A 21,182-nucleotide genomic window follows, 5' to 3' on the forward strand; every position below is an offset into this window, starting at 1 on the left:
CGGTCCACTCTCTGTTCTAAAGTAGACTTGTGTAACTAAATTTATTTGCTTCTAGCCTTGAGAATTATGGGTCTCCAGCTTCTAACAGTTCTTCAGCATCTTAGATAGTAGTAACTGAGAGAAGGGAGAGCAGAGATGCAACAACTCACCAAGGCTCCTTAGACAGCACCTTCCAAACCCGCGACCTCTACCACCTAGAAGGACAAGGGCAGCAAATACATGGAACACCATCACCTGCAAGTTCCCCTCCAAATCACACACCATCCTGACTTGGAACTATATCATCGTTCCTTCACTGTCGCTGGGTCAAAATCCTGGAACTCCCTAACAGCCCTGTGGGTATACCTACCCCACATGGACTGCAGCGGTTCAATAAAGCAGCTCATCACTACCTTCTCAAGGGCAATTAGGGATGGGCAATAAATCCTGGCCTAGCCAGCGATGCCCATATCCCATGAATGAATTTTTAAAAAAGAGAATGAAGGACACCGGTCTCCAGTTAGGTATCTCAGGGCATGACGCCCAACAAACATGGTTATAGAGTCAGAGTTATACAGCACAGAAACAGGCCCTTCAGCCCAATGCGTCTGCGCCGACCATCAAGCACCCATCCAATCTAATCCCATTTTCCAGCACTTGGCCTGTCGCCTTGTATGTTATGGCGTTTCAAGTGCTCATCTAAATACTTCTTAAATGTTGTGAGGGTTCCTGCCTCTACCACCCATTCAGGCAGTGTGTTCCAGATTCCAACCACCCTCTGGGTGAAAACAGTTTTCCTCAACTCCCCTCGAAACCTCCTGCCCCTTACCTTAAATCTATGCCCCTGGTTATTGACCCCTCCGCTAAGGGAAAAGCTTTCTTCCTATCTATCCTATCAATGCCCCTCATAATTTTGTATACCTCAATCAGGTCCGCCGCCCCCCCCTCCCCCCCCTCTCAGCCTTCTCCGCTCCAAGGAAAACAACCCCGGGCCTATCCAGTCTCTCTTCATGCTGAAATGCTCCAGCCCAGGCAACATCCTGGTGAATCTCCCCTGCACCCTCTCCAGTGCAATCACAACCTTCCTATAGTGTGCTGACCAGAACTGTACACAGTACTCCAGCTGCGGCCTAACCAGTGTTTTATGGTTGCATTCCTAAGATTCCAGATAGTAGTCAGGGTTCAAACGTTTGGGCTAAGATGGGCTTGGCACTCCTCGGGATTGCTGGTACTTAATGCTCCGGATATAAATGAAACTATTTTTTTTTTAAATAGAGATTTCACTTACTTCATTGAACAAAGGAATATGTTTATTTAACAACTGAGTGACAATGGCATTGCACTATCGCAAGGGGTGGAGTTAGTGTTGCCAACTCTGGTTGGACCTATTCCTGGAGATTTGATCATTTGATCTCCCACCTCCAATTGCCAAACAGCCATATAAATAATAAAAAGGTAGTCAAAGGAATTAAGTAAGAACCAAACCATTTTCTTTACATGTCCCATGGTTTGTTTTCCTGGGTTACTTGCAGTAGTAACCAGGAGATTAAGTTTCAATTCCTGGGGACTCCAGGACAACCTGGAGGATTGGCAACCCTAGGAAGAGAGAGCTAAAGATGAAGGATGGGGAGACCACAGTTAAATGCAGATTTGGTTAACTTTTTGCACAGCACAGCCACAGCAACATCTTCCAATGCTGTTTGCTGCTGCTGCCAGACTCAAAATGGCAACGCAGTTGTGGTCACAGTGAGTCAGTTTTGGCCGAGTGCTGCCATACAAAATTGGCCAACCTCAAAATGGGGGGAGCACGAGCCCTTCTGATCCCCTACTGGCTCCACCACTGTCTATGTCCCATCTATATCGGAAGTCAGTAGTATACTGACAGCAGTGTTAGATCTTGGTGAACAAGTGAAGCTCAGTTAAAGAGCATCTCTTTTAAAGTGCAAAGTAGTTCTGTCATAACTGGAACATTCTGCCAAACTCAAATGCATGCATAGATTAAATTTTACGAGCAAATACTTAACTGCTCAACAGAATTGACACGAGAACAAGATTACAGTCTTAATCCCTCATTATATCCTTGTCTGCATCATTCCATCATTGGCACCCATTATACTGTAGTGAAGTGAAGCAAAACAAAACGGCAGAATGATGTCAGGCCAGATTACAAAAGTTGCTCTGGTTTGACCATGAAAGTGAAGTTGCACAGAGCAGAGAACCGTATGCCTGAAAACACTTTGCCTCAGGTGCTGGAGTAGATTCCAGACCTCTGATATAATTAACATCCCTGGAATGCAGTTACTTTTCATGCTGAACAAGGTATATTAAATGTCCACACAATGGGAACTTTAACCCCTGACTGGCAATTGATTTTGACAAAAGGCCTTGTATGCTTTGCTTCCGTAATGAAATATGGTTGATGTTTTATTGGGTTACCTAATGTATGTGAAACCTTTTCCATTTGATTACCCTCATTCAGCGAAAATGCAACAGTGCCTAGCAGCAGGAAAGTAACATGAAATGAAAGAACTTACTGCAACACTATCTACTGGTTCACTTATGGTTCTGTCAGTTACAGGAGCAATGTGGATGCATTAAAACTTTAACCACCTTCACTTTCCAGGTGAAGTGAAACATAATTTGCCTCTAAGTTGATTAAGGGTACGCAATCGCACAGCATTTTGGATTGGAAGTTAAGTCATTCAAACTCCAACCACCAGAATCTCAGTGGTGTTCTGCATGACCCATTACTGTGAGTAAATGACTTACCTCAGGCGATGGATCTGCAACCAGTGTCAATCTGATCCCGTGCCAGCCCAATCTGATGACCATACCATAATTTCAGTCTTTACTTGCTTGCCTGCCCCTTGCCTAGCAACTGTCCACTTTCTGTGGTTGGTGACTGTGTGTTTTGAGTGAGAACAATGCATTTGCCCTCGCAGACATACACAGTGTGCACGTATGCATACGTGGAAGAAAAACAGAACATTTTGGGTGCTGAAGCAGCCGAGCATAAACAGCAGTGACGCTTATTTTGGACCACCCGTGGGCATGGATTATGGCACCAATGCACACATACATGAACAGGATTAGGCCATTCAGCCCCTTGAGCCTGATCTATTCAATTACATCATGGCCGATAAAATTAAAAAGTTTGAATTGAGTTTTGAAGTGTTGAAGCATCTTTTTTCTTTGCATTTCTTTTTTCAAGGGTAAATTTCCAGAAGATCACCAACAGGAACTTGTATTTAACACAGCAAACATGCCTCAGGGTGTTTCACAGAGGTACAAGAACGAAAAGGAGAGATTAGGAGGGGTGACCAAAACTATGATCATATGGGTTTTAATTAAGCTGTTAAAGGAAGGTGAGGAGGTTGCGGAGTTTAGGGAATGATGGTCAGAGCCTGCTGACTAGGGGCTGAAGATACGCATGCCAATGTTGGGGCAAAGGGAAAGAGAATGGCAAGGAGCCAGCTTTCAGTGAAGCGGAGAGTCTGGATGAGGTATGACTTTCAACACAAGGATAAAGATTATGTATTTGAGGTGGAGGGTGAGCAGCCCTGTCAGTCACAGTCAGTGAGGACACAGGCAATAGGTGAACAGTACATGGTGTACCCAAGGATACGGGCAGCAGAGTTTCAGATGAGCTGAGGTTTACAGAGCACGGAGAATGGGAGGCTGGACAAAAAAGAGCATTTGAATAGTCAAGTCTGCAGATAACAAGGGGATGATTGAGAGTTTCGTCAGCAAATGGCTTGAGGCAGGGGTGGAGGTGGGCACTGTGAAAATGTTTCCACCAGCAAATAAAAATTATTATGCACTTGTATCTTTATCTTTTGTATAAAACATCACATGCCATTAGTAAGAACATTTTGCACATATCGGTTACACTTCAGGCACCACCATGCAGATGTGTGGTGTGTGTGCATCATGCTTTGAAAAAAAATGTAAGCAGGAAAACCAGTCGTTTCCAATCATTGAGAAACATCGCCAGCAACAGAGAATGCCCTCTCGATGACCTCAAGCCAACCCCAAGAGCAATTAGCCTCTAAGTGAGCTCAAAGTACTCAATTACAACAACTAGGCTGTGTGATCTGAAAGGAAATGGTTACCTGGCACACAGATGCACCTTTGCAACATAATGAGATATTATGTACTGTATGAAATATGTTCCTGTTCTTAGAAGAAAGCCTATTCTCTGGCTTAACCATAAACTATGCCACAGGTAGTCCACTAGTCTTAACTAAAGCCTAAACACAAGCTCCTTAAAAAGTTAGGTCATTTTCCCATTTAAACAAGAATACAACTACCACCAAAGGCAGCTCGCAGAGTTTTTATGGTCAGTGCTTAATGACTGCTTATATGAAAAGTCTTGAACCGAGGCAGCTCATTTCAACAGTTCCACCAGCCTGGATTTGAAAACAGCCCATTAACAATCCTAAACACCACAGCCTGTATTAAAGTCTTCTGATTCTGTTCCACCCACAAAACAAATCACAACATCCGGAGGCAAAATCTGTTCAAGCGGTGAATTTCAAACTTTGAGTACAATACAACAATGTGTATTTATATTGTGCCTTTAATGTAGAAGATCATCTCAGGGTGCTTCACAAGATCATTACCAAACAAAATTCAACACCGAGTCACTTAAGGAGATATTAGAACAGGTGATTGAAAGCTTGGTCAATGAGGTTAAGTTTTAATGATCGTCTTAGAGGAGAGAGGGGTTTAGGGAGGGAATTCCAAGTGTTAGGGCCTAGCCAGTCAAAAGCAAGGCTGCCAATGATGGAGCAATTAAAATTGGGGATGTGCTGGAGGCCAGAATTGGTGGAGCGCAGAGTAGAGCATGGCTACCTGACCGGGCCCGATGACATGTGTCAGGTTAGGTTCGGGTCGGGTCGGGTCAGCTCGTTCTTCCAGGTCCGGCATTCAGGCTCAGCTCGGGTTGGGCTGGGTCGGACACAGTGACAGCCAGGACGCCGAGGCAGGTAACGTGCATTTGGACTCTGCACTAAGCGATTCCATCCAAGGCAGAGCACAACCTCTTTAATATAATCAATTTTATGCCGGTGGTCGGGTTGGGTGTGTGAAAAAATCCAAGGAATCGGGCCAGATCAGACTTGGGTCGGATGTGGTTCTGTCGGGCTTGGGTCGGGTTTCATTTGCAGACCCGAGCAGGCCTTTAGCGCAGAGATCTTAGAGGGTTGTAAATGCTGGAGGAGGTTACAGTGATAGGAAGGAGGCAGTCCCTGGATGATTTTAAAATTGAGGCTCTGACAGACCAGGAGCTAACGTAGGCCAGCGAGCACAGGGGGGGACGGGTGTGTGGGAGGCAGCTGAGTTTTGAATGAGCTCAAGTTTACAGAAGAGCATTGGAAATGCCGAGTCTAGACTATTCCACAGGGTTACAAATAATCTGCCGTCTGGGTTTTCAGAATGGACAACTGTGAATATTTCTGGCTCAATTTTTCCACAATTAGTGCTGGAGTTCACAAACTCTCTGACAAAATTTTCAGATTGCCCCATGACCTCAGGGGGATAGTTCTACGAAAATGTCATGTCGACAGTTTCAACCAAATGTCAGAACTGAAACTTGATTGTTTCTTGAACCAATGCCTGCTTCTGCTCATCAGGGATGCACAAGTCAGATTACCACTCGGTTTACTGTGGCCCAAACTTTGCTACATGATACGAGTTAAAAGGTAATGAAAACATTTCCCCATTGAGGTGCAGCAGTCTGTCCTGTACTATGTAATTTACATGGTTTCAGCGGCTCGATCAGGGATTGTGTGGCACAAGCACATTTCAGCTTTGTAGTTGGCTCACTGAATACTATTTCATAAGGTACTTCCATTCTCTGAATTTTCAGTGAATGAAACAATTTTGCACTGTATGTACTAACGTCAAAAGGATGAAGGCAATTTTACTGCAATTTAGCACCAGTACTAATTAAGACCTACAGTGGAGCTGCACCTGCAACATCAACCACCCAGGATTCTACATGCCAACAACGTTCTCACCTGTACCACCTATTCACCTTGGCATGAAACCAGCCTGCTTCCAGGAATTTGCCTGGGGGAGGGATGGATGCACTTTACACAAAACAGCAGATGGTCTAGCGGTTGAATTACAGATTCACGTGAGATCTTTCAGGTATCTTGGAACCCAATCACTGTTAAGAGTTCAGGTTTATTACCCACTGATATGACAGGGACAAAATATAATTTGGTTATATTTCTACCTTCATCATTAAAGATTACAGCAGGTAATCAATAAGAGGAGTTCAGGGCCTCAGTGAAATGCTTTTTTTTTTCCTCCCACCACCTCCTGAAGGCACCAATTTCCTGTTTGGGTTTCACAGGTGCCACACATATCATTGAGCACCTCACTGGAGTGGCCATCGTTCATGTGTGTGAGCCTTGACAGAGTGTCAGCAAACTGTTCGATCACAGGGCCATCACGGTCAAATCCAAATCTGTCCTATCCTCACATTTACTTACAACCAGCGTTGCTGGATAATGATCAGGGGTAGAAATCCTAGTCAATTCTCGGTTCCCTGATCCTGACGTGTTGAGGTTAGTGTAGCTACAATCAGCTAATGCCATAATTGAGGACTGAACCTGGAACTTCAGCAGTCTTTATTGGCTTGGCTACTCACATGAATGAAAATGCACAGTGATCAGGGACCACTCATTGAAATGATTAATATCCTGAACTAATACCTGGCCCGTCTTGAAGTTGTTTGAAATTAAGCTTTGCAATTTAACATGGTTCACAGTATAGTCCTGGCACAAGGAAAGCTGTTTCAACTGATGCTTGGGATCACATTGCTGATTCTGCCACCCTATTCCTCCTATTTCAATACCTCCTGATTTGTTTATTAGCACCAAAATTGTGTTTTAAAAAAAAAAAGATGACCAGTCGACTTGCTACCACCTTGCCTGCAATACCTATAAGCCTGGTTAATAATTAGTAACTGGTTTACTTTCTCACAATGAAAGCAGCTGCTGTGTGTAGCTTTGAGTGAAATTACATGAGCACAATATAAAATAAATACAGGAAGGCCAAGTAATATTGGAGGGAATGCTTAAAACTGAAAAAAAAACTAGTTCTTGTATAACACGGTTCATTTTGGATCTGTTGCTTTTTCAGCATCCAGACCAACTTGTAAACACATTCTGTGAATCAATGATCACGCGATTAAGATTATTTGTCACTTCAAACAGTATTTTTAATCATTGAAATGTCGCTCCCAGTCAATGACTGCAGTTTCATTCTGGGCTTCCTGTATTGTTGACGTTGTAGTTCCGGTTCATTCAGAATACCTCATTTATGGATTTCCTCTACTTTTTCTCCGACATGTGAATTTTGACACTACTTACTCCCTGTTCAGTGTTGTACCTTCCACCAGCTAACGCTACATAGTTGTCAAACTTACATTATATGCAAACAAATGATAACTTCTCTGGAATCTAGAGTTGCTCATGAACACCATCATTATTCCACATGAACTGTGAAATTTACCATTTAAAAAGTGGGAACAGTAGTTGAAATATTCTGTAAAAAGTAAAAACCAGTTGCGGCTATCCAAGCATCTCTCATTTTCATCTTTTTAGTTACATCGTTAAAATGGAATGAAGAATGTCACCACTCCAATAAATAATTACTGCTAATTTGCAGGACGTGGCAAAGATCTTCAGAAGCACTCATTTAATGAGGCACTCATTTAGTAACGCCTCAATTAACCTCACAAAGAACTCATTCTTTCACTGAGGAGGCAGGCCGAGTTGTCAGCAATTTTTAATCAAATATCTTTTGTTTTTAACTAGAGCTAGAGGTTTATTGGGTTAATACGTGCACTGTAAAGGCAGCATGACCCTCCCAAGAGACTAAAGCTCTCTTGTAATGACATCAGTGCAACATTATTACATTATACTCCAAACGGAGTTGGGGTGTTGCATGGAAAAGATAAACATGAATAGTTTGGAGATCAAAGAAAAGATACCATCAACACAGTGAGTGACATACCATAGCAGAACAGAGCAACAGCACCCATCCTAAACACACATTGCATTACTACCACTGTGACAAGCAGTAAATTCATGCATGAAGTTACAAGGACTATTTTTGTGCATACTTAATTACAATTGCTGCAGAATTCTGTGGAATTTATAAATTTGTTCTTCAGTATTGGTAAACATTGATCTGAATTTTCATACTTTCTCACAAAATCCCAAAGATTTGAACAAGACTTTTAATCCCAGAGATCACGATCACAACTTTTATTTTGACAGTCAAGCAAAGCAGGCAAAAGAGAAAGTCAAGCATGAATGTTGATGGACCTCATGGTAGATGTTATATAATAGATAACAACTGGATCATTTTAGTGTAATTGAGGCTACTGTTTTATTTTCGAGGGCCACTTCAGGTCCATATTTGTCCAGTGTATTGTTCAGTTGATGGGCCTAATTTTTACTTCCCGCTGTCCCTCAAACTGAACTCAGTGACAAAGTTCTTTGCAATGGTTCTTTAGCTTTTTGTAGGCTTGGCTTCACACCTACCTGGAGTTCGATGGCATATTGTACAAAGACCACAGGTGCAACATCACCAGACCTTTGCACAGGTTCGGGGTTTTCCGGCGGGCTCTTAAAAAAAAAAGTCTGAACCTGCTGGAAAACCCCAAATTTGTCTGAAGTTGGGAAACTGTTGTTCCTGCGCCCAGCACCTGTCAGCTGTGAAACTGATGTGCGATTAAAAAAACACTTACTAACCACAAAGCTGCTGTGCTGAGTGTTCCTGCTGTCTGCAGCTGTTAGAGCAAGAGAAAGAGAGAGAGAGAGAGAGAGAGAGATTGACTACCTGTGCAAGCAGAAAAGTGCCAGGTATCTCACTAAATCAGTGTCCAACATAGTGACGAGAAAGTAAGGCAATAAATTATCCTTCTCATTTAAAGCTTCTTCACAAAAATGCACATTTGTTGTTGTCTTGATTAATAGTAAGATAATTTTTAATGCCTTTATCTTTCCAAAATTGTCTCACTGGCCCCCTATGCAAGACATAAATTATAATGTGCCCCCCCCCAACCACATGAAAAGGTTGGACAACCCTGCTCTAGCAATTTGTGCATTTAAGGTGAACAGAATTAATGAGCATGTTTCCTATGGATAACTGGAATGGAGCCTGTGTTGAGATGAACAGCTATGCACAAGTTATATAATCTGAGTGACTAATGCAGAGAATCCCTAGTAAATGCCACTTTAAGTTGACACTGAAGACTTTCAGATAGGACAAGCACTCTTCGAGGAAATAGCATATTGCATTATTTATAAACATCCGTTGCTTTAAAAATGCAACAATTGAACTGAACTGCAAAGTTTTAGCTGCACTAATTTGTTGGCCCATATATTTTAAATGCAATTGTTTCCCATCAAGCAATTTCTTCTTGATAAAAAGTGACTAACGGAAAAGAATAATCCTTTAAACCCAAAAACTCAATAGGTTTTTTCCTGCTACTGTTCTATAGGGAGGTCTTAGCATCAAGAGGGGACAATTTAGTGATTACCAACTGACCTGGGGCATTACTAACAACAGTAATCTTCTCAGTAATTGCCTGGGCACATTTCAGGACTGTAGACAATATAGGCAAAGCTTTCTAGGACTTGGGTTGAAGGAGTAAAATATTCTAGATCATTTTAAAACTGTCAAGTAGCCTGACTGCTTTCCAAAACACGCCATCCACACGATTAGAAAGTTAGCCAGTAGCAGCGCCCTCAATCTGTCCACTGCTGCTGCCATTGACATAATTAGTCTTTAATATTTGACTATCTATACTTACTTTGAGCTTGTTTCAAGTACTACAATAACAATTTGCATTTATATAGTGCTTTCAATGTCATATTAATCAGGGTGCAGTAACCCTATTACAACTGATCCAATGAAAGTAAAAGTTGGGAATAAAATCAATAACTAAACAAAGTTGTGTACAGTGGCACTACACCTGTTAACCCTCAAATATCTGCATTTTCAACTCAAGTTATAGAACAAAAACTAAGTTTTGTTCTGCCTTGTTGGGTCATGATTTTGCCTTCACCATTTTCTGCTTTCAATGCTGAGAAAGGACTGCCCAAAGATCTGATTTACTTTGGTGTGTTTCTGGGAGTGTTTCTACACTTTAAAAAAAAATATTTAAACCTGAAATCACAGCAGCACAAAAATATTAAATACAAAAGCAAGATACTTACAATAATACCACTATGACAAGTTACGAAAAATTAAACACAGATATCTGCCTCTTTTATATCCACTTCTCCATGTTGCTTATCTCCTTCTGTGAGCCCAGTTTCTTTGAGTTATGGCTGACTTTTTATCGCCAGGAATCGAGTTACATGAATTTGCATGGTGCTGTGTGGGTTAAAATCCAGTCAACTCAATTCCCTCGTGCCTCCAGGGCGTCAATGCACCAATGCCAACATACAAGATTCTTCCTGGGGCCAATATTCACACAAAGGAGTGATGTATGCAATGAATTTTAAATGAGCTCCTTACTTTTGAGTTATGTATATTGTAGTTTCGAGCAGAGAGATCCACCATTGACATGCTGTTCTCCCTTCGCCAGCTACAGGAGAAATGCCGAGAACAACAAATGCCCCTCTATGTTGCTTTCATTGATCTCGTCAGCAGACGTGGTCTCTTCAGACTACTAGCAAAGATCGGATGTCCACCAAAGCTATTAAGTATCATCACCTCATTCCATGACAATATGAAAGGCACAATTCAACATAGCGGCGCCTCATCAGACCTCTTTCCTATCCTGAGTGGCGTGAAACAGGGCTGTGTTCTTGCACCTACAGTTTTTGGGATCTTCTTCTCCCTGCTGCTCTCACATGCGTTCAAGTCTTCAGAAGAAGGAATTTTCCTCCACACGAGATCAGATGGCAGGTTGTTCAACCTTGCCCGTCTAAGAGTGAATACCAAAGTACGGAAGGTCCTCATCAGGGAATTCCTCTTTTCTGACGCATTAACATCTCACACTGAACAGTGTCTGCAGAGGCTCATCGACAGGATTGCAGCCGCCTGCAACGAATTTGGCCTATCCATCAGCCTCAAGAAAACAAACATCATGGGACAGGACATCAGAAATGCCCCATCCGTCAAGATCGGCGACCACGCTCTGGAAGTGGTTCAAGAGTTCACCTACCTAGGCTCAACTATCACCAGTAACCTGTCTCTAGATGCAGAAATCAACAAGCGCATGGGAAAGGCTTCCACTGCTATGCCCAGACTGGCCAAGAGGGTGTGGGAAAATGGCGCACTGACACGGAACACAAAAGTCCAAGTGTATCAAGCCTGTGTCCTCAGTACCTTGCTCTACGGCAGCGAGGCCTGGACAACGTATGTCAGCCAAGAGCGACATCTCAATTCATTCCATCTTCGCTGCCTCTGGAGAATCCTTGGCATCAGATGGCAGGACCGTATCTCCAACATAGAAGTCCTCGAGGCAGCCAACATCCACAGCTACTGAGCCAGCGGCGCTCGAGATGGCTTGGCCATGTGAGCCGCATGACAGATGGCTGGATCCCCAAGGATACACTGTACAGCGAGCTCGTCACTGGTATCAGACCCACAGGCCGTCCATATCTCCGCTTTAAAGACATCTGCAAACGCAACATGAAGTTCTATGGACAACCATAAAGGCGGGGCTAAAATATGGCGAGTCGAAGAGACTTAGCAGTTGGCTGGAAAAAAGACAGAAGCGCAAGGGGAGAGCCAACTGTGTAACAGCCCCGACAACCAATTTTATCTGCAGCACCTGTGGAAGAGTCTGTCACTCTAGAATTGGACTTTATAGCCACTCCAGGCGCTGATTCACAAACCACTGACCACCTCCAGGCGCTTACCCATTGTCTCTCGAGACAAGGAGGTCAAAGAAGAAGTAGTTTCATCTAAATTCAACAATGCTCTCCATGTGTTTTTTCAAATACATATCTATGTAAAGGTGCTGGGCAGCGAGTTCCTGGAAGCTGCTCCTGATGGTGTTGGGGTACGCAGTATTATCTACAGTGGTCTCAAACCCACCGTCCCCACGGATGCTGGTTTTGCAATTTCAAAGCAGATTGTGGCTTTAGCTATGAATACACAACAAGACCATAAAAGCTATGATGAAGATGCCCAATTTTGTAATATTTCACTCTGCACACCTCTGCCCACAACTAAATCCTACCTCAAGAATGGCAACAGAAGACAAATCTAAAAGTTTAAGTCAGATGGAAATCTTCTGCTTGCCTTTTCAATTGAAATCAGTAAACAAAGTAAAACGGTAACCAAGAAAAAAAACTAGAGATTGAAAAAACAGATCACATTAATAGATATAAAAATATGGAAACTAAAACTTTGAAATTCACTAACTGCAAGTTATACATTTGTACTTGGCTTTTCTCGCTGGCTATAAGCAGATATTCAGATTGAGGCTAATGGTGCAAAAGCAAGTCACCTCATTAGCCATTTTCTATAATCAATTGGTGACTTCTTTGCACCATGATCCAGGTTACTTTGTTAACTGCTGTCTCACTGACACACACGAATTATACCAAGGTTTTCACTCAACGTGATAAATTTACATCGGCATGATGTATGAACTGCTTTAGGGAAGTTTAGCAACAACAGTTTCACTTCAGTTGGGATATAAAGCAAATCATAGGTGTCTGATCAAAAACAAATAAACCGTGCCAAATATCTGCTTTCAATAAGCATCAGAGGAAAAGTGTTTCATTAAATATGGGCATATTCACACACACGCACACATGTACTGTATCTGCACCATTTCAAATGTGAAGGGAGTACAAAGAGGTATAACTGTAGCCAAATATATGGAGAGCTAGGTGGGAGGCTCAGACCATTTCTAATACAATGCTGTTGGACTGGGTGTGCTGGATGTATCTTTTTTTAACAATAAAGATACAAGATTAAAAAGGATCGACATTTCTCAAAGCACTGAGCTGAACCACATGTGTGTGTCTGTCAATGCATAAAAAGGAGGAAAACCTGAGGGAATAATAGTAACTTTGCACTTTTGGGAAAAACAAAAATGTGTGGTCTGGAAATTTTAAGTCATTGTGATTAAAATCACTAAACAGCTCCAATATATAAAAACAGTATTTTAGAAAAAAAAAATGGCATAACTGTTCCCATCATTAAATCTATGCAGCACTTATTGTTCATATTTTCATCTTTGTTTTGTTTAATTCTACATTGCCCTTTTTATTTTTCGTTCCTCACTGAGCTTTCCTTTCCTTTCAAAAATCCTAGTTAGGCTACTTTTTTTAAATTTTATGTTTCAGTGTCTGTTGTTTTCTACTGAACTGAAACTCAAACAGCCTGAACTTTGTCAACCAAGAGTGGTAAGCTGGTCGCTGATCTTACTGACTGACAAATTGGCATAGAGGGAAGGAGGGCGGAAAAGAAAATAAACAGTGGGTGGACTGAGTTAACAACGGGACAAAAAAGGGATACAGCCAGAGGAGTAATCAGATAGCCGCAACAGGGACAAGACATGACTGAAATAGTAGGAGATATAGCCAGGAGAAAGGTCGGAGAGTCACCCTTGAATGAGGTAAAACCCAGAAAGAGCTCAGAGAACCAGAAGAGAGAAACTGGGGCATCAAGAAACACTGCCAAGCAGGCCAGATACAGCCAGAAGAGAGAGATATAAATCAGGCTCGTACAAGTTCAATGGAGCAGCATTTTGCAGAGAAAGCACAAGGCGATGATAATTGAAAAGTGTGTGGGATTGATTTCCCCATTCTGCTCAGCAGGATCTCACCTGCAGCGCAGGGGAGCAAATGAGATGGGCGGGGGATGGGGCATGGGGGCTATGACTTTAAATTTGGATGGCCATTGGGTGGTGTGATGTCACTGCTTGTCCAATGCCACCAGTGGGATGCCCGATTGATTCTGGTGGTGATAAAAACAGCACGCTGCATGCACTAAATAATTACTGACAGACAGTTCAGCAATTTGGTGAGGGAATGGGGAAAATTGGGGGAGGATCTAAAATTTAGTAGTTTCGAGCTGAGCTAGCAGGCACAACTTAAGGTGTAGGCGGATCAGGAGATACTGGGAGGAGGGGACCTGTGGAGTGAAGGGTAGCAGGTGGGATTACATTTGTTCATGCTCCTACTGGTCCCAGAAGAATTGAAGAACTTGACGGTGATTTTCTTTGGGAGCAGTCTCCAGAGACCAGGACCAGTGGTTACACCACTCTTTGTCTGATTCCACTGGCAGAATGGCATGATCCACCCAGTGGAAAGCTAAAGTTTCATCGTGGTCTTAAATACATCAGATATATATGTCAAAAATACCACCTTTTCCTATCCAACACCCTTAAACGTGTTGTCGCTTCCCAAATCTATGCTCATCTTTCCCATAATTCCATATTTGAATTTTTTGCCCCTTCAACCCCTGAGGTTTTTGTGGTACTGGCAGCAAATGGCCCAAACTGTGAACATCTCTTCAGGCCACTTGGTTGATCTGCAAGCTTCAGCAATGTAGGAAGGTACATTCTTCCCCTTTAGTCAGGATCAATTTTTTTCTCCCTCCCTTCCTCCCTCCGTGTATGTTGAAACACAATCGCCAGAAGTATAAGCGTGAATGTCAAGTGTAATTTAAGATTTGAACTTGGCTGTCTTTGCTCTGGGGTCTAATTACCAATGCACCCCAAATAAATACTTATACACAAAGAAGAAACATAGTAATACTAAAACTATAAACATTTTCAAGTAATGTGAATGATTTATGCATGAGAGAGAGGAGAGTTTGATGGCATCCACAGGAATTATCTGTTTAAGAAATCTTGATGAGAATTCTAACCTGATAACATTACTATTGTTTATATACTTAGAAGGTAATGACAACCTAAAGCTCTGATTAAACTGGAATGAATGCCATCATGGAAACAGACCTGCATATTTTTCTGTTCATTCATATTAAATGCACTTACTGTGTTTAATATATCTCCCCTGTTTAAAAACAGGAGAAAGAATGCACAACACCATTAAGTAACCTAAAATCTGACTCAATATAGGATCATAATTTTTTTTAAAGCCACTTTTGTTTAATTTGAAGAGCCCTCTCAGTATCTGTATCATTAGGCCACATATTTATCCCACTCCCCTTCACTGTCCCAGTTTGGATTGTATTCAAGAAAGCATAGCTGACATTATAGACTGACTAAGGGATTGCGTGCAGAGGTGGCTGCTTTCTCAGCCAACTCTTGAAAGAGTGCTCCATAAAAGCTTCACAGGAATTTTTTTTCTAAAAACAAAATGGTAGTGATTTTGGAGGGGATTTCTGGCAGATGTTCATTTGGAGATAAGTACTATGAAATTGCTGAAACTTAAAAAAGGAAAAAAAGTGAAAGCATCACTGTGGGGTGCTGGTATTTAACATTTTCACTGCAAAATCAAGCCATTTAAAAACATACTTGTTGATTGTAGTGCAGCATCGTCTAATGAGTGTGTTTTCTTTATTCGTTCATGGGATGTGGGCATTGCTGGCTAGGCCAGCATTTATTACCCATCCCTATTTGGAAGGTGCTGGTGAGCTGCCTTCTTGAAGCACTGCAGTCCTTGGTTCAAGACTTGTGTTAACAAGTGAAGCTAGACATTGGTGATTTCAATAGTGGTTTGTCTCCAATTGATGTTATTTTTAGCTTTCTTTATTGCGACCTCTCATAGCTCAATGCATAAATTCACTGTGCAGCTGACTACCAGGTCCCAGCTTCAATTTCCATTCTATTACCGAGGACACGAAAATTGCCTTCCGTGGCTCTGGGATAGGAAAGGGGATGGGCAGTAATTCTCATTGAAAATGCCTGTATTGATTTACTTGTGGAGTGTAGACTGTGATACCCTGGCAGAGTGTGAACAGTAATCAATTAGTCAGAGACTGCAATTTGAAAATATTGCAATTTTTTCAAACATGGGTGAGGATTTCTAAATTTTGTGGATGTATTTAACTTTGGTAAGGAATAGACGAATGGATTATTTTTTCGACCTTACACCTTTTGTAAGCATTAATAGTTAGGTACAAGGTTAGGTTGGAAACGCTAAGGTTGTTTTCCCTAAAGCAATGGCGATTGAGGGGAGATTTGATAGAGGTGTGCAAGATTATGACAGGCTTAGATAACTTAGACAAGGAAAAACTCTGCCCATTAACTGATGGTACAAAGACTAAGGGACACAGATTGAAGGTTTTGAGCAAGAGATTCAGGGGGAATGAGAGGAAGAACTTTTTTTTACGCAGCCAATGGTAATGACTTGGTGGTGGAAGTGGAGACAATCAATGATTTCAAAAGGAAATTAGATTGGCACTTGAAGGAAATAAACTTGCAGGACTATAGGGATTGCGTGATGGAGTGGGACTGCCTGGATTGCTCTGTGAAGAGTTGGCATGGACTCAATAGGCCAAATGGCCTACTTCTATGCCATAAATGATTCTAATAGCTCTCAATAAATGAGATTACAGAATGAATAAGTACTATCACTAACAACTGCAGGTGGAATGATGAAAAATCTCAATTGTCCCACATTTCTTGGACAAAATATACTATGAACTTCTGTCCATTATGTCCCATACATCTTCAATCCCTAATGAAGCTCAGAGACAGAAGATTTGCATCCTAGCTGTCAGAACAGGACTTGGTCCTAAATGGCTGGCAGCCCTGGCCTCAGTGGTAGCACTTGATCTCTTTCTACTATTGCCCTGTGCTGTTCTCCTTGGGTTTCTACAGGGTCATCGAGGGCATCCTCCTCCACCTCACTCCTAGACCACTGTGACTCAACTGCATCACAGAACATGGGGGCCTTCTGCACACCTGCCCGTCATTACTTAGGCAGCAAACTTTCTGTAATGCAACCAATCAATTGGAGCAAATGCCTGGGCCTTTAACTTGCTGTAGACTATTTCAAGCAGCATGTTAGTTCCTGCCCACCTCGTCCTCAAATGGGTGAACTGGAATCAGGGGCATTGCTTACACCCATAGCTCACCCTGTTCATTCGACATTGAGAAGCACGAATCACATACCATACTACTATTGCTTGAGTGGAAAATCTGGCATAATGGTCCTATTTACATGAAAATTTCATATTGCAATTAATTTGCTGTGGAACAGCTTTTAGTGTTTTGGTGTCAAATGCCAAAATTGTATGAGGTGCTTGTTAAATAACATGTTATTAAGGTCGTAATTTACGTTTGTTGACTACAGCACATATTTTGTTTCTGTTTGCATTGTATCCAAGGAAATAGCCAAAAGATCCATTTAAGGATTTGAAATGTGATTCAGAGTTGTTTGACACAGAACTAATTGCTAATTACATGTTTCATGTATACACTGAATAGATGGAAAGTTTAACATTATAGAGCATTGTTCACATGTTCATTCTTGAATACATTTTCACTAGCAAACAAACCTGAGGAAGTAGAGATTTCACTTTTGTTACCAAACGCCTCAGGTCTGCACTGGCACAGATGTGATGGCCAAATGGCCTCAGTCTGTGCCGTAAGTTCGATGATTAGATCACTAACTTCAATTGTAAAACATTTTGCACCAATAATTTAATTGTATGAGGTATTTAAATGGGTTCTGATGAAAGGTTGACCTGAAACGTTAGCTCTGTCTCTCTCTCTCTCCACAGATGCTGCCTGACCTCCTGAGTATTTCCAACATTTTCTGTTTTTATTTAAATGGACAAACCTAGCAAAGAATTTAGAGGAAGAGATAGATTTTTGTTAGCTTAGGCTATTTAGAGATAGTCAGGTGAAATAAGTTGAGGTACAGTTCAGCCATGATCTAATTGAGTAGTGGAAGAGGCTTGAGGGGCTGAATGGCCTACTCCTGTCCTTAAGCGCCTGTGACAATGCCCCTTTAAAAGGTACAGTAATCACAATGACTGGTTAAAATTTGCCTCAAATCCACAAGACGCCAAATGCTATGTGTGTCAAATTTCATTTTACCACAGCCAACATATACAGGAACTGCAATTTCTCACCAAAATAAAAACAGCATCTTACAGCACAAAGTGCAGAGGGAATTGCAATTAAAAATTACTATCAAAGCAGTGCAGAGTTCATCTTAATTGTTGGAAGGAAGGAGAAGCAGTGCACCTACTGTAAGATTTTACTGATACAAGTATTGTGTGAAACAGTTAATAGCAGACACAGTTAGCAGGCTCTTTGTTTATCCTTCACATTTACTGACCTTTCTCCCACCACATTTGATATTATGTTCTACTTTCTTGTGTCAGTTTTCTCCACTCTCTCCTTGTAAAACTACAAATGCATCTGTAAAACGGTACATTCCCTCAGCTTACGAACTATATCTAAAATAAGTTTTAACGCAGTGTGGAGCAGGTCTTCTGCCCTCTACTGAAATATCTAATTTAAACTGTTGACATCTTCATTGCAAATCGGTTGCATATTTCTGTGCTGCTGTCAAAAGGCAAGGCTTTCCACCACAGCTCCTGCCAAAAACTCAGGGGCAGTCCACATCCCTTTAATTAGAGCTGACTGCTGTGACATCATTGCACTGAAGCTTTTCCTTGAGCCCGCCCACTGGTATCTGTGGTGGTGGAGGGAGGTTCTGTAGATTGTACATCTGCTCGTGCAGCTCTGAAACAGAGGGAGTGGAAAAAAAGAGGTCCCACACAAGACTTGCCTACGTGCTGCAATTTTACTTGGGAGCTCTGTTCAGAATGTAAATACATCACAAGAGGATCTAGCGTACCAGTCAGTTTGTCCTTCCCAAGTTATATGCTCAGAACTATGGAGATGACATGCTGGAGTTGAATGTTCTTCACACCAGTGCCATGCTGATGTTGCAGATAGTCTGGTGTGTCAGCAAGCCACAACCCAGACAGTGTGCTAACTCACTACCTTAATAGACTGCAAAAATTATCTTAACTAATTTTTTAAACGACATTCTTGCAGTAAATAGCGAAGACCGATGGTGTTGATAACATAAAGGACTCGTTAAGTGTCAATAGGAGAGTTCGGAATAAAGTATTATCAAAACTGTCTTTTTGGCATTTACTGCTTGGAACTGATACCTGGGCATCAAGTATTTGAAAGTCTTTGGTTTGACAAGAGAGCAGCAGTGATTTACACAGAGGAGAGCTTGGAGTCTTTGATAACTGTCACTCTGGGTGAGATGCTACACTTCACAAAGACATTTTGCCCAGTTAAAGAGCAGAGGCAAGAAAGCTGAGAGTAAGGACGACAAAACCGGCAACATCAAACTGGTAAGAAAGTCTGTTTCAGTACCTCCTTAGACTTGGAAAGAATTTTAAATGTCAATTGCAGAAGGAAACCAATTAAGGGTAGAATGTTTCTTTTGTTCAGAAAGCATGATAATTACCACTACAATTCAAATTGAGCTGCACTAATGTTTAAATCCAGACTTTTAACAACCTTCAATGCAGTGATCTTAAAAATGTCAATAAAACTAAATGACTTTCTTGCAAAACTTTCTCTTAAATGTAGGGTGACAATTAGTAATTCACTGAGACTTTGGGAACCAGAGCTAACAGTAACTCAACTCCCTGTGAAGGCTGAGTATATTGCGAGGGTTCTCATATTTATCATCATCCTTATGTCTAGTTTATTGGCCAACAAAATTGGCACCTTCTCTTTGTGCTCCTCAGGTCATATTTATATAGCAATTTTTACTGAAGTAGTAACTTTAACTAGTTGTTCACACTTTCTTTTTAAAGCCCTCAATTACACAACAAATACAGATATAAGAAGTCTGATAGTCAGATTGAGTAGTGACAAAAACTTATCTGTTTCTGAAAGTGAATTGTTACTTATATTTCAAGGTAACAGGAAACCGTGTGTAAAACTTCCATGCACAGCATCACTTTACACAGATTCAATTACTGCAGAAAAATTAAATGAGCTTCAAGTATAACAGACTCAGTTTAATATTGCTGACTATTTTTACATATTCCTTTAAGTACCCAATTGAGCTTCGCAAAATAAGCTTCTATTGAACAAAGTCTGTAATAACCAAGACAAGAGCCTACTTGTTTCAATATGTTTCTAACTGGGTTGAAGAGAGTGAAAATTGCTTTATAACAGAGTCTTAAAGAAAATAAAATGGAACACTATAGAGATGAAGAATTTTTCTTCCAAAGTGTTTGAAAGAGACGGTCCATGTTCTTTCCAACTGATCGGTAGCTTGCCCGTGACAGGAGACTTTAATGAGGTGCCCAAGAATGCCAAGAATGCCCAGCTAGTTGATCATTCTTAGGACACAGTCTCTTGGGCTGGCAGACACTTCTGACAAAACCTCGGTGATCAGACTTTGAATGAAACAAAAGTTTCTTTCTCCATGGTCACTGTGTGTGGGGGAAGAGGGAGGGGGCAGGGGGTGGAAGGGAAGGGGGAGGGGGAGGGAACGATAACTGACAAGATAGCATCAAACAGACAGAGAGAAAAAGAAACTTTGTTTCCCTGCCCTATTTTCTTATTGTACGTAAGGAGTTAAAGTGGTGGTTTCACATGAGGCACACTTTCCACAAGCGGGCTGACGTTGAGAAAAATCTTGGCAAGCTCAGTTGAGTGCTGTTGCTGAACTGAAAGAAAAACAAAAGGGCACACACCAGTTATCTCAGACCCAGGTAAACCCCACCCCCAGAACAATATCCAATGGGGAGGGTGGTGGTGGGTGGGCCCTGCCTGGGCCTTTGTTCAAAATCTGATGAGAGAGAAAAAAAATCCTTAAGCTTATTATTACCACAGACATGCTAAACGTTGGAGCATTTTAACTGCAGGTCAGGTTACCAGCACTGCATTACCTACGTCAGCCGTGTCCAAATGCAATTGCTGCAGAAACTCCACACAAAAGTCGTCAGAATGATTTAAAAATTGTTCTGCGGAAATACACAAATCGGTCAGGCTCCATTGTATAGTGCCCTGGATGTTGAATTTCATTTGCTTGGTTACATGAGGCCAACAGTTTATGATATTGCAGAGAGCTCCATATGTAAGCTCAGCAAAAGTGGTGCAGCCAGTGCAAATACAACAGAGGTAGCAATTTAGGTCATCTAACTTCATTGTATGCTAGCTATTAGTACAGGTGGTGCTGTTAAAAAGAGAGTGTTTGAAGAGTGACACAAATCTATATAAAAAATAAGCCTGTCAGAACCAA

General features: G+C 41.6%; 2 protein-coding genes across 9 annotated transcripts in view; one reads left to right on the forward strand and one right to left on the reverse strand.

Moving 5' to 3' along the window:
• Window positions 1–21,182, reverse strand: part of ralgps1 (Ral GEF with PH domain and SH3 binding motif 1) — a 650,997-nt gene that overhangs the window by 302,058 nt on the left and 327,757 nt on the right. The window lies entirely within an intron of this gene.
• Window positions 18,612–21,182, forward strand: part of angptl2b (angiopoietin-like 2b) — a 51,846-nt gene continuing 49,275 nt past the window's right edge. For both annotated transcript variants that reach the window (XM_068012414.1, XM_068012415.1), the window contains exon 1: window positions 18,612–19,272. The gene's annotated coding sequence lies outside the window, so the exon portion shown is untranslated. The remainder of the gene's footprint in view (window positions 19,273–21,182) is intronic.

This window comes from Heterodontus francisci, chromosome 32, assembly GCF_036365525.1.
Source record: "Heterodontus francisci isolate sHetFra1 chromosome 32, sHetFra1.hap1, whole genome shotgun sequence".
Classification (NCBI taxonomy): Eukaryota; Metazoa; Chordata; class Chondrichthyes; order Heterodontiformes; family Heterodontidae; genus Heterodontus; species Heterodontus francisci.